The sequence below is a fragment of the Phyllobates terribilis genome, unplaced genomic scaffold, assembly GCF_046119375.1.
Source record: "Phyllobates terribilis strain yellow unplaced genomic scaffold, ASM4611937v1 Scaffold_8__6_contigs__length_399053987, whole genome shotgun sequence".
Lineage (NCBI taxonomy): Eukaryota > Metazoa > Chordata > Amphibia > Anura > Dendrobatidae > Phyllobates > Phyllobates terribilis.
In genome coordinates this window covers 136,386,510-136,401,209 of record NW_027362768.1, presented here as the reverse complement: position 1 = coordinate 136,401,209, position 14,700 = coordinate 136,386,510, and positions in this window count along the sequence as shown.

The window sequence follows — 14,700 nt, the reverse complement described above, 5'->3', positions numbered from 1 at the left end:
TGGGCGTGACTGTAAGTATGGTTTAATTTAGAACAATAAAGAATTGTGTGTTTATTTCAATTAAAGGACTTTTTTCTGGGTGTTTGTGTTTTTTTTAAATACTTTACTAGAAATTCATGGTGGTCATGTCTAATATTGGCGTGACCCCATGAATTTCGGGCTTAGGGCCAGCTGATAATGCCAAGCTGGCCTTAACCCCTTTATTACCCAGTGAGCCAACGCACCAGGGTCCTGGATGAGTTGGGTACAGCGCCAGAAGATGGCGCTTCTATGAACGCGCCATTTTCCGGGGCGGCTGCGGACTGCAATTTGCAGCGGGTGGGGCCCAGAAAGCTTGGGCCTCCCTGCGCTGCAGATTCCAGCCCCCAGCTGCCTAGTTGTACCTGGCTGGACACAAAAATAGGGCGAAGCTCCACGTATTTTTTTTTTAAATTCATGAAATTCATGGAATAATTAAGAAAAAAAGGGCTTCCCTATATTGTTGTGTCCGGCTAGGTACAAATAGGCTGCTGGTGGTTGGGGGCAGCCCGTTCCTGCCTGCTGTACCTGACTGGACACAAATATAGGGCGAAGCCCCACATCAATTTTTTTTAATTATTTCATGAATTTCCTGAAATAATTTAAAAAAAATTGACGTGGGGCTTTGCACTATATTTGTGTCCAGCCAGGTACAGCAGGCAGGAACGGGCTGCCCCCAACCACCAGCTGCCTATTTGTACCTGGTTGGACACAACAATATAGGGAAGCCCTTTTTTTCTTAATTATTTCATGAATTTCATGAAATAATTAAAAAAAAAAAATACGTGAAGCTTCTCCCTATTTTTGTGTCCAGCCAGGTACACCTAGGCAGCTGGGGGATGGAATCTGCAGCGCAGGGAGGCCCAAGCTTTCTGCCCCCCCGCTGAAAATTGCAGTCCGCAGCCACCCCGGAAAATGACGCGTTCATAGAAGCTGGATGCTGTACCTGGCTGGCATACAAAAATATGGCGAAGCCCACGTCAAAAGTTTTGGGAAAAATTTATTAAAAAATAAATAATAATTTAGGGACTGCATCTTTATTAACTCCTCAAATGTCATTTAGTGTTAAAATAAAGGATTTATTTTAAAAAAAATTGACGTGGGGCTTCGCCCTATATTTGTGTCCAGCCAGGTACAGCAGGCAGGAACGGGCTGCCCCCAACCACAAGCTGCCTATTTGTACCTGGCCGGACACAACAATATAGGGAAGCCCTTTTTTAAAAAATTATTTCATGAAATAATTAAAAAAAAATTGACGTGGGGCTTCGCACTATATTTGTGTCCAGCCAGGTACAGCAGGCAGGAACGGGCTGCCCCCAACCACCAGCTGCCTTTTTGTACCTGGTTGGACACAACAATATAGGGAAGCCCTTTTTTTCTTAATTATTCCATGAATTTCATGAAATAATTAAAAAAAAAAATGCGTGGGGCTTCGCCCTATTTTTGTGCCCAGCCAGGTAAAACTAGGCAGCTGGGGGCTGGAATCCGCAGCGCAGGGAGGCCCAAGCTTTCTGGGCCACCCCCGCTGCAAATTGCAGTCCGCAGCCGCCCCAGAAAATGGCGCGTTCATAGAAGCGCCATCTTCTGGCGCTGTACCCAACTCATCCAGGGCCCTGGTGCGGTGGCTCACTGGGTAATAAAGGGGTTAGGGCCAGCTTGGCATTATCAGCTGGCACTAAGCCCGAAATTCATGGGGTCACGCCAATATTAGACATGACCACCATGAATTTCTAGTAAAGTATTTAAAAAAACACAACACCCAGAATAAAGTCCTTTAATTGAAATAAACACACAATTCTTTATTGTTCTAAATTAAACCATACTTACAGTCACGCCCATTCCAGCTGAAGCCAACGATCTCCTGCAATAAAAGTAAAATAATAAAGCAACCTCATCCTTACCTTTCCATGGCTCCCACAACAGCTTCAGCTCTGCTACATCGAGATGACAGGCTGGACCGCAGTAGAACGCTGCCATCCAGCCTGTCATCCCCGCAGACACTGAGAAGCGCAGGCATGCTTGCGCTCCTCAGGGTCAGGCTGTGACGGCATAAAGATGAGCCGAGGTCATGTCCAATGAACTCAGCTCACCTCATGCACGTCACTGACAGCGTGGGAAAATTCTCACACTGAAGCGCTGAGTGCAGGAGAATTTTCCCACGCTGTCAGTGACGTGCATGAGGTGAGCTGAGTTCATTGGACATGACCTCACCTCATGTATGTCACTGACAGCGTGGGAGAATTCTCACGCTGAAGCGCTGAGTGCAGGAGAATTTTCCCACGCTGTCAGTGACGTGCATGAGGTGAGCTGAGTTCATTGGACATGACCTCGGCTCATCTTTATGCCGTCACAGCCAGACACTGAGGAGCGCAAGCATGCCTGCGCTTCTCAGTGTCTGCGGGATGACAGGCTGGATGGCAGCTTTCGGCTGCGGTCCAGCCTGTCATCTCGATGTAGCAGAGCTGAAGCTGTCATGGGAACCATGGAAAGGTAAGGATGAGGATGCTTTATTATTTTTCTTTTATTGCAGGAGATCGTTGGCTTCAGCTGGAATGGGCGTGACTGTAAGTATGGTTTAATTTAGAACAATAAAGAATTGTGTGTTTATTTCAATTAAAGGACTTTATTCTGGGTGTTTGTGTTTTTCTTTAACTTTGACTATAGGGTTAGTAATGGGGGTGTCTTATAGACGCCTCTCCATTACTAATCTGGGCTTGATGTCAGCTGGCATTATAAGCTGACATCAACCCCAGCCCTATTACCCCACTGCCACCGCTACAGGGCAGTGGGAAGAGCGAGGCTAAGTGCCAGAATTGGCGCATCCTATGGATGCGCCATTTCTGGGGCGGCTGACGGATGGTGTTTCTAGCCTGGGAGGTGGCCAATATTCATGGCACCCTTCCTGGGCTATTAAAATCAGCCCCCAGCTGTCTGCCTAGCCTTTTCTAGCTATTAAATTAGGGGGGACCCCACGTTATTTTTTTGGGGGGGTTCCCCCATTTTAATAGCTAGTAAAGGCTAGGTATTCAGCTGGGGGCTGATATTAGTAGCCTGGGAAGCTCCGTGGGTATTACCCCCTTCCCAGGCTTCAAACATCTGCCCCAGCCGTCTGCTTAACCTCTGCTAGAGACTAAAATTAAGGGGAACCCCACGCCAATTTTTTTTTAAATAAATCCTTTATTTTAACACTAAATGACAAGTACAGTAATCAACACTGTCACTGTACTTCATATATATGTGACTGACATGTTTCTATCTATCTAATCTATGTGTGATTCTCTATTCCTTCTATTCTAAATTGTCGGGTGCCGATGCTGAATTGCCGGCCGGCTTTTTTAAAGAGACGGTGCACGAAAACACTAATATTTTTTTAAATAAATCCTTTACACTAAATGACAAGTACAGTAAGCAACACTGTCACTGTACTTCATAGATATTTGACTGACATGTTTCTATCTATCTAATCTATGTGTGAAGCTCTATTCTGTCTGTTATAAATTGTCGGGTACAGATGCTGAATTGCCGGCCGGCTTTTTTAAAGAGACGGTGCACGAAAACACTAATATTTTTTTAAATAAATCCTTTACACTAAATGACAAGTTCTGTAAGCAACACTGTCACTGTACTTCATATATATGTGACTGACATGGTTCTATCTATCTAATCTATGTGTGAAGCTCTATTCTTTCTGTTGTAAATTGTCGGGTACCGGTGAATGCCGCTGATGAATTGCCGGCTTTTCGCATAATACATTCTACATTATTCTTAGTTGTTTTACTTCATGTAGAATTAATCTACAAGGAAAGAAAGGGTTTATTTTCATTCCGATATTTGTGTCCCATTGACTTGCATTGGTTTCCGGTATCGGAATCGGCGATATCCGATACTTTTTGGGTATCGGCCCGATCAAATCCGATACGATATTTCCTGATATCGGAAGGTATCGCTCAACACTACCCATAATTAGTGTTCAGCATTCCGATACTGAAATATCGGGTATCGGCCGATATTCGCGGTATCGGAATTCCGATACTTAATTCCGATACTTTTACAATATCGAATACCGGAATCGGAAGTTCCCATAATGCCTGAGCTCTGCAGTTTCTGTGAAGGATGACAAGTTGGATGGCAGCGCGATCCAGCCTGTCATCAGAATGCCATCCCAGCGGGGGAGAATTCTCCTGATTGTTTAAAAGCCGGCTTTTAAACAATCACACAGCCCCATACTGCTTCCCCGCAGCCTCCCACCCCGATCCTCCGCTCCCCTCGCCACCTCCAATCCCAATCGTAAATTAGGATCGGGCGGGGAGCGCAGCACCAAGGAGCGAAGGACCCGGGCGGGGAAGCCGTCAGTGAAAAGACTTCACCGCCGGCTTTCCCGTTCTGTGCTGCGCTTTCCCGCCGGTTATTTCAAATGAACAGCTGAGGTATCAGGTGATGCCGATCAGCTGTTCATTTGAAGTCGCCGCGGTGCCCTCAGAGGGTTCATGTGAGTTCATGCTTGACTGCATTGCATGAACTCACATGAACTTTCCCACGGCCGCACAGGTCAGCCTCACCTCCCAGACCCGTCATGATTGGTGTGTGTGGGTGTCTGTGCGATGTGTGCGAGTATGTGCGGGGTGTCTGTGCGTGTGTGTGCGGGGTGTGTGTGCGATGTCTGCGTGTGTGTGCGGGGTGTCTGTGCGATGTTTGTGCGGGTGTGCGCGGTGTCTGTGCGTGCAGGCAGACATAGGCCGATGTGACACTACTACTCCCATCGGCCTATGTCTGTCCCCGATCCACTCGTGCTAGCAGGATCAGCTCGATGGGAGCAGTAGTTCCCATCAGCCTGATCCTGCTATTTAAATTGCCCTACTGTGTCCCCAATAAATTTTAAATACATGTCATTGGTGGCCAGTGGTTACCTACAATAAATTAGTTCATACATTACCTGTCCCCGCCGATCGCCGCCTAAAATAAAGTAAAAAATAAAAAACTACACCTATACTCACCTAGACACCTAATTCCCCGAAGCCATCGATCTCCTGTAATAAAATATAAAATAATAAACCACAACCTTATCCTTACCCCTCCGTAGTAGTCCACGAGTGTCCCACGAAGATCTCCAGTTTAGAGCAGCCACATAGAATGTGACCGCTCTGAACCGCCGCCGCCGCTAGAATGACAGGGCCGTAAGGGTTCACCGGAGTTCAGGCAGCGCTGCTCCGGTTAGCTCCTTTACGGCCCTGCTGTATCGTGAGAAATTCCCACGGTACAGCACTGCCGTAAAGGAGGTCTCCGGAGCAGCGCTGACTGAATGCACTCCGGTGACCTCAGTCAGGGGCTCCCGCTGCCGGGAGCGGACGTGTTCCCGGCAGCGTGAGCTTACAGCAGCCATGCACAGCTGTCACCATCTCCAGATGTGACAGCTGTGCATGGGAGATCAGCGCAGGAACGTGGACAGGTAACTATTATTTTTAGTAAACTAAGAATTAAATAAAATGGTGTGTTTTATTTCAAATAAATTATTTTTTTCTAGGTGTAGTGTGTGTTTTCTTTTTAACACTTTGTAGGTTAGTAATGGGGGTGTCTTATAGACGCCCATCATTACTAACCTGGGCTTCATGGCAGCTGGCGCTGACATGAACCCCAACCCTATTACCCCCTGCCACCGCACCAGGGCAGCGTGGAAGAGCGAGGCTAAGTGCCAGAATTGGCGCATCATATGGATGCGCCATTTCTGGGGCGGCTGACGGCTGGTGTTTCAAGCCTGGGAGGGGGCCAATATTCATGGCACCCTTCCTGGGCTATTAATATCAGCCCCCAGCTGTCTGCCTAGCCTTTGCTAGCTATTAAAATAGGGGGAACGCCACGTCATTTTTTTGGGGGGCGTCCCCCATTTTAATAGCTAGTAAAGGCTAGGTATTCAGCTGGGGGCTGATATTAGTAGCCTGGGAAGCTCCGTGGGTTTTACCCCCTTCCCAGGCTTCAAACATCTGCCCCAGCCGTCTGCTTAACACCGCTAGAGACTAAAATTATGGGGGATCCCACGCCATTTTTTTTTTAAATAAATCCTTTATTTTAACACTAAATGACATTTGAGGAGTTAATAAAGATGCAGTCCCTAAATTATTATTTTTTAATTAATTTTTCCCAAAACTTTTGACGTGGGTTTCGCCATATTTTTGTATGCCAGCCAGGTACAGCATCCAGCTTCTATGAACGCGCTATTTTCCGGGGCGGATGCAGACTGCAATTTTCAGCGGGGGGGGGGGCGTGGGCAGAAAGCTTGGGCCTCCCTGCGCTGCAGATTCCAGCCCCCAGCTGCCTAGTTGTACCTGGCTGGACACAAAAATAGGGAGAGGCTCCACGGTTTTTTTTTTTAAATTATTTCATGAAATTCATGGAATAATTAAGAAAAAAAGGCTTCCCTATATTGTTGTGTCCAACCAGGTACAAATAGGCAGCTGGTGGTTGGGGGCAGCCCGTTCCTGCCTGCTGTACCTGGCTGGACACAAATATAGTGCAAAGCCCCACGTCAATTTTTTTTTAATTATTTCAGGAAATTCATGAAATAATTAAAAAAAATTTATGTGGGGCTTCGCCCTATATTTGTGTCCAGTCAGGTACAGCAGGCAGGAACGGGCTGCCCCCAACCACCAGCTGCCTATTTGTACCTGGCCGGACACAACAATATAGGGAAGCCCTTTTTTTCTTAATTATTCCATGAATTTCATGAAATAATTTAAAAGAAAAATACGTGGTGCTTCGCCATATTTTTGTGTCCAGCCAGGTACAACTAGGCAGCTGGGGGCTGGAATCTGCAGCGCAGGGAGGCCCAAGCTTTCTGGGCCCCACCCGCTGCAAATTGCAGTCCGCAGCCGCCCCGGAAAATGGCGCGTTCATAGAAGCGCCATCTTCTGGCGCTGTACCCAACTCATCCAGGGCCCTGGTGCGGTGGCTCACTGGGTAATAAAGGGGTTAAGGCCAGCTTGGCATTATCAGCTGGCCCTAAGCCCGAAATTCATGGGGTCACGCCAATATTAGACATGACCACCATGAATTTCTAGTAAAGTATTTAAAAAAAACACAAACACCCAGAAAAAAGTCCTTTAATTGAAATAAAGACACAATTCTTTATTGTTCTAAATTAAACCATACTTACCGTCACGCCCATTCCAGCTGAAGCCAACGATCTCCTGCAATAAAAGAAAAATAATAAAGCAACATCATCCTTACCTTCCCATGGTTCCCACGACAGCTTCAGCTCTGCTACATCGAGATGACAGGCTGGACCGCAGCATAACGCTGTCATCCAACCTGTCATCCCGCAGACACTGAGAAGCGCAGGCATGCTTGCGCTCCTCAGTGTCAGGCTGTGACGGCATAAAGATGAGCCGAGGTCATGTCCAATGAACTCAGCTCACCTCATGCACGTCACTGACACCATGGGAAAATTCTCCTGCACTCAGCGCTTCAGCGTGAGAATTCTCCCACGCTGTCAGTGACATACATGAGGTGAGGTCATGTCCAATGAACTCAGCTCACCTCATGCACGTCACTGACACCGTGGGAAAATTCTCCTGCACTCAGCGCTTCAGCGTGAGAATTCTCCCACGCTGTCAGTGACATACATGAGGTGAGGTCATGTCCAATGAACTCAGCTCACCTCATGCACGTCACTGACAGCGTGGGAAAATTCTCCTGCACTCAGCGCTTCAGCGTGAGAATTCTCCCACGGTGCAGTGACATGCATGAAGTGAGCTGAGTTCATTGGACATGACCTCGGCTCATCTTTATGCCGTCACAGCCAGACACTGAGGAGCGCAAGCATGCCTGCGCTTCTCAGTGTCTGCGGGATGACAGGCTGGATGGCAGCGTTCTGCTGCGGTCCAGCCTGTCATCTCGATGTAGCAGAGCTGAAGCTGTCGTGGGAGCCATGGAAAGGTAAGGATGATGTTGCTTTATTATTTTACTTTTATTGCAGGAGATCGTTGGCTTCAGCTGGAATGGGCGTGACGGTAAGTATGGTTTAATTTAGAACAATAAAGAATTGTGTGTTTATTTCAATTAAAGGACTTTTTTCTGGGTGTTTGTGTTTTTTTTAAATACTTTACTAGAAATTCATGGTGGTCATGTCTAATATTGGCGTGACCCCATGAATTTCGGGCTTAGGGCCAGCTGATAATGCCAAGCTGGCCTTAACCCCTTTATTACCCAGTGAGCCACCGCACCAGGGCCCTGGATGAGTTGGGTACAGCGCCAGAAGATGGCGCTTCTATGAACGCGCCATTTTCCGGGGCGGCTGCGGACTGTAATTTGCAGCGGGGGGGGGGCCAGAAAGCTTGGGCCTCCCTGCGCTGCAGATTCCAGCCCCCAGCTGCCTAGTTGTACCTGGCTGGACACAAAAATAGGGCGAAGCTCCACGTATTTTTTTTTTAAATTCATGAAATTCATGGAATAATTAAGAAAAAAAGGGCTTCCCTATATTGTTGTGTCCGGCCAGGTACAAATAGGCTGCTGGTGGTTGGGGGCAGCCCGTTCCTGCCTGCTGTACCTGACTGGACACAAATATAGGGCGAAGCCCCACATCAATTTTTTTTAATTATTTCATGAATTTCCTGAAATAATTAAAAAAAAATTGACGTGGGGCTTCGCACTATATTTGTGTCCAGCCAGGTACAGCAGGCAGGAACGGGCTGCCCCCAACCACCAGCTGCCTATTTGTACCTGGTTGGACACAACAATATAGGGAAGCCCTTTTTTTCTTAATTATTCCATGAATTTCATGAAATAATTTAAAAAAAAAATGCGTGGGGCTTCGCCCTATTTTTGTGCCCAGCCAGGTACAACTAGGCAGCTGGGGGCTGGAATCCGCAGCGCAGGGAGACCCAAGCTTTCTGGGCCACCCCCGCTGCAAATTGCAGTCCGCAGCCGCCCCAGAAAATGGCTCGTTCATAGAAGCGCCATCTTCTGGCGCTGTACCCAACTCATCCAGGGCCCTGGTGCGGTGGCTCACTGGGTAATAAAGGGGTTAAGGCCAGCTTGGCATTATCAGCTGGCCCTAAGCCCGAAATTCATGGGGTCACGCCAATATTAGACATGACCACCATGAATTTCTAGTAAAGTATTTAAAAAAAACACAACACCCAGAAAAAAGTCCTTTAATTGAAATAAACACACAATTCTTTATTGTTCTAAATTAAACCATACTTACAGTCACGCCCATTCCAGCTGAAGCCAACGATCTCCTGCAATAAAAGTAAAATAATAAAGCAACCTCATCCTCACCTTTCCATGGCTCCCACGACAGCTTCAGCTCTGCTACATCGAGATGACAGGCTGGACCGCAGCAGAACGCTGCCATCCAGCCTGTCATCCCGCAGACACTGAGAAGCGCAGGCATGCTTGCGCTCCTCAGTGTCTGGCTGTGACGGCATAAAGATGAGCCGAGGTCATGTCCAATGAACTCAGCTTACCTCATGCACGTCACTGACAGCGTGGGAAAATTCTCACGCTGAAGCGCTGAGTGCAGGAGAACTTTCCCACGCTGTCAGTGACGTGCATGAGGTGAGCTGAGTTCATTGGACATGACCTCGGCTCATCTTTATGCCGTCACAGCCAGACACTGAGGAGCGCAAGCATGCCTGCGCTTCTCAGTGTCTGCAGGATGACAGGCTGGATGGCAGCTTTCGGCTGCGGTCCAGCCTGTCATCTCGATGTAGCAGAGCTGAAGCTGTCATGGGAACCATGGGAAGGTTAGGATTATGTTGCTTTATTATTTTTCTTTTATTGCAGGGGATCGTTGGCTTCAGCTGGAATGGGCGTGACTGTAAGTATGGTTTAATTTAGAACAATAAAGAATTGTGTGTTTATTTCAATTAAAGGACTTTATTCTGGGTGTTTGTGTTTTTCTTTAACTTTGACTATGGGGTTAGTAATGGGGGTGTCTTATAGACGCCTCTCCATTACTAATCTGGGCTTGATGTCAGCTGGCATTATAAGCTGACATCAACCCCAGCCCTATTACCCCACTGCCACTGCTACAGGGCAGTGGGAAGAGCGAGGCTAAGTGCCAGAATTGGCGCATCCTATGGATGCGCCATTTCTGGGGCGGCTGACGGCTGGTGTTTCTAGCCTGGGAGGGGGCCAATATTCATGGCACCCTTCCTGGGCTATTAAAATCAGCCCCCAGCTGTCTGCCTAGCCTTTGCTAGCTATTAAAATAGGGGGGACCCCACGTTATTTTTTTGGGGGGGTTCCCCCATTTTAATAGCTAGTAAAGGCTAGGTATTCAGCTGGGGGCTGATATTAGTAGCCTGGGACGCTCCGTGGGTATTACCCCCTTCCCAGGCTTCAAACATCTGCCCCAGCCGTCTGCTTAATCTCCGCTAGAGACTAAAATTAAGGGGAACCCCACGCCAATTTTTTTTTAAATAAATCCTTTATTTTAACACTAAATGACAAGTACAGTAATCAACACTGTCACTGTACTTCATATATATGTGACTGACATGTTTCTATCTAATCTATGTGTGATGCTCTATTCCTTCCATTCTAAATTGTCGGGTATCGCTGCTGAATTGCCGGCCGGCTTTTTTAAAGAGACGGTGAATGAAAACACTATTATTTTTTTTAATAAATCCTTTACACTAAATGGCAAGTACAGTAATCAACACTGTCACTGTACTTCTTATATGTGTGACTGACATGTTTCTATCTATCTAATCTATGTGTGATTCTCTATTCCTTCTATTCTAAATTGTAAGCCCCACGTCAATTTTCTTTAAATTATTTCATGAAATAATTAAGAAAAAAAGGGCTTCCCTATATTGTTGTGTCCGGCCAGGTACAAATAGGCAGCTGGTGGTTGGGGGCAGCCCGTTCCTGCCTGCTGCACCTGAATGGACACAAATATAGTGCGAAGCCCCACGTCAATTTTTTTTTAATTATTTCATGAATTTCCTGAAATAATTTAAAAAAATTGAAGTGGGGCTTCGCACTATATTTGTGTCCAGCCAGGTACAGCAGGCAGGAACGGGCTGCCCCCAACCACCAGCTGCCTATTTGTACCTGGCCGGACACAACAATATAAGGAAGGCCTTTTTTTCTTAATTATTTCATGAATTTCATGAAATAATTAAAAAAAATTGAAGTGGGGCTTCGCACTATATTTGTGTCCAGCCAGGTACAGCAGGCAGGAACGGGCTGCCCCCAACCACCAGCTGACTATTTTTACCTGGCCGGACACAACAATATAGGGAAGGCCTTTTTTTCTTAATTATTTCATGAATTTCATGAAATAATTAAAAAAAAAATACGTGGGGCTTCGCCCTATTTTTGTGTCCAGCCAGGTACAACTAGGCAGCTGGGGGCTGGAATCTGCAGCGCAGGGAGGCCCAAGCTTTCTGGGCCCCCCCCGCTGCAAATTGCAGTCCGCAGCCACCCCGGAAAATGGCGCGTTCATAGAAGCGCCATCTTCTGGCGCTGTACCCAACTCATCCAGGGCCCTGGTGCGGTGGCTCACTGGGTAATAAAGGGGTTAGGGCCAGCTTGGTATTATTAGCTGGCCCTAAGCCCAAAATTTATGGGGTCACGCCAGTATTAGACATGACCGCCATGAATTTCTAGTAAAGTATTTAAAAAAAACACAACACCCAGAATAAAGTCCTTTAATTGAAATAAACACACAATTCTTTATTGTTCTAAATTAAACCATACTTACCATCACGCCCATTCCAGCTGAAGCCAACGATCTCCTGCAATAAAAGAAAAATAATAAACCAACATCATCCTTACCTTTCCATGGTTCCCATGACAGCTTCAGCTCTGCTACATCGAGATGACTGGCTGGACCGCAGCAGAACGCTGCCATCCAGCCTGTCATCCCGCAGACACTGAGAAGAGCAGGCTTGCTTGCGCTCCTCAGTGTCTCGCTGTGACGGCATCCAAATGAGCCGAGGTCATGTCCAATGAACTCGGCTCACCTCATGCACGTCACTGACAGCGTGGGAAAATTCTCACGCTGAAGTGCTGAGTGCAGGAAAATTCTCCCACGCTGTCAGTGACGTGCATGAGGTGAGCTCATGTCCAATGAACTCAGCTCATCTCATGCACCTCACTGACAGCGTGGGAAAATTCTCCTGCACTCAGCGCTTCAGCGTGAGAATTCTCCCACGCTGTAAGTGACGTGCATGAGGTGAGCTGAGATCATTGGACATGAACTCACCTCATGCACGTCACTGACAGCGCTTCAGCGTGAGAATTTTCCCACGCTGTCAGTGACGTGCATGAGGTGAGTTCATGTCCAATGATCTCAGCTCACCTCATGCACGTCACTGACAGCGTGGGAAAATTCTCCTGCACTCAGCGCTTCAGCGTGAGAATTCTCCCACGCTGAAGCGCTGAGTGCAGGAGAATTTTCCCACGCTGTCAGTGACGTGCATGAGGTGCGCCGAGTTCATTGGACATGACCTCAGCTCATCTGGATGCCGTCACAGAGAGACACTGAGGAGCGCAAGCATGCCTACGCTTCTCAGTGTCTGCGGGATGACAGGCTGGATGTCCGCATTCTGCTGCGGTCCAGCCAGTCATCTCGATGTAGCAGAGCTGGAGCTGTCCTGGGAACCATCGAAAGGTAAGGATGATGTTGGTTTATTATTTTATTTTTATTACAGGAGATCGTTGGCTTCAACTGGAATGGGCGTGACGGTAAGTATGGTTTAATTTAGAACAATAAAGAATTGTGTGTTTATTTCAATTAAAGGACTTTATTCTGGGTGTTTGTGGTTTTTTTTTACTTTCACTATGGGGTTAGTAATGGGGGTGTCTTATAGACGCCTCTCCATTACTAACCTGGGCTTGATGTCAGCTGGCATTATAAGCTGACATCAACCCCAGCCCTATTACCGCACTGCCACCGCTACAGGGCAGTGGGAAGAGCGAGGCTAAGTCCCAGAATTGGCGCATCCTATGGATGTGCCATTTCTGGGGCGGCTGACGGCTGGTGCTTCTAGCCTGGGAGGGGGCCAATATTCATGGCACCCTTCCTGAGCTATTAATATCAGCCCCCAGCTGTCTGCCTAGCCTTTGCTAGCTATTAAAATAGGGGGGACCCCACGTCATTTTCTTGGGGGGGTCCCCCATTTTAATAGCTAGTAAAGGCTAAGTATTCATCTGGGGGCTGATATTAGTAGCCTGGGAAGCTCCATGGGTATTAACCCCTTCCCAGGCTTCAAACATCTGCCCCAGCCATCTGCTTAACCTCCGCTAGAGACTAAAATTACGGGGAACCCCACGCCAATTTTTATTTTAATAAATCCTTTATTTTAACACTAAATGACAAGTACAGTAACCAACACTGCCGCTGTACTTATTATAAATGTGACTGACATGTTTCTATCTATCTAATCTATGTGTGATGCTCTATCTTTCTGTTCTAAATTGTGGGGTACAGATGCTGAATTGCCGGCCGGCTTTTTTAAAGAGACGGTGCATGAAAACACTATTATTTTTTTAAATAAATCCTTTACACTAAATGACAAGTACAGTAAGCAACACTGTCACTGTACTTCATATATATGTGACTGACATGTTTCTATCTATCTAATCTATGTGTGATGCTCTATTCTGTCTGTTATAAATTGTCGGGTACCGCTGCTGAATTGCCAGCCGGCTTTTTTAAAGCGACGGTGCATGAAAACACTAATATTTTTTTAAATAAATCCTTTACACTAAATGACAAGTGCAGTAACCAACACTGTCACTGTGCTTCTTATATGTGTGACTGACATGTTTCTATCTATCTAATCTATGTGTGATGCTCTATTCCTTCTTGTCTAAATTGTCGGGTACCGGTGTATGCCGCTGCTGAAATTGCCGGCCGGCTTTTTTAAAGAGAGTGTCTTCTGAGCAGTTTGTCAGCTTTTGGACACTTTTGCAGGTGTTTTCTATGTGTTTCTATGTGTTTTTGTTTGCCTGCCATTGGTTTTAACGGTGTTCGACGGTGTTCTAAGGTGTTCGACGAACAGTTCGACGAACAGTTCCTCGAACATCCCGGTGTTCGACGAACCGAACCGAACTCGAACACTACGGGGGTGGCTCAACACTAATAATGACATCAGATAATAGGAACGTGAGAGGGGATTTTTAGTCTGTGTTCACGCGAGGTTTTACCATACAGTTGAGAGATTGATTTTTTACTGCCAACTGCAAAAACACATATACTCCCATAGCAAGATATAACTAAATTAGTGATGAGCGAATGTGGTGAAGTTCGCTTAAATTTAGACAGGAAATTCGATCCTCAAATAAGTTATTTGATGCAAATCAAATGATCCTTATTATGCTCTGTGGTCTGTCACCTTACCGCTCACCTGTCCCACATTTCATCCTTCGCAAGTCTCCTTCCAGCCTCCTCTTCAGCTCAGTGTGCAAGTCTTCCTCTTGGTTTCTTCCAGCATCTTCACTCTGCACTGGAGTTCCCAGCTCCGAGCAGGCCTCTGACATGTCAGCTCCTCGTTGTGATGTCATGACGTGCGTAGTGAGGTTGGAAACCTGCTCGGTGCTGGAAGTCCAAGTGCAGAGTAAAGATGGTGGTAGACCCAAGAGAACAGAGAACATTGTATGCCCGATGCAGAAGGAAATAAGAGGCTGGGTGGAGCTGTGTGGAGGACCAGACGGGAAGCAGCAGTAGAGCAA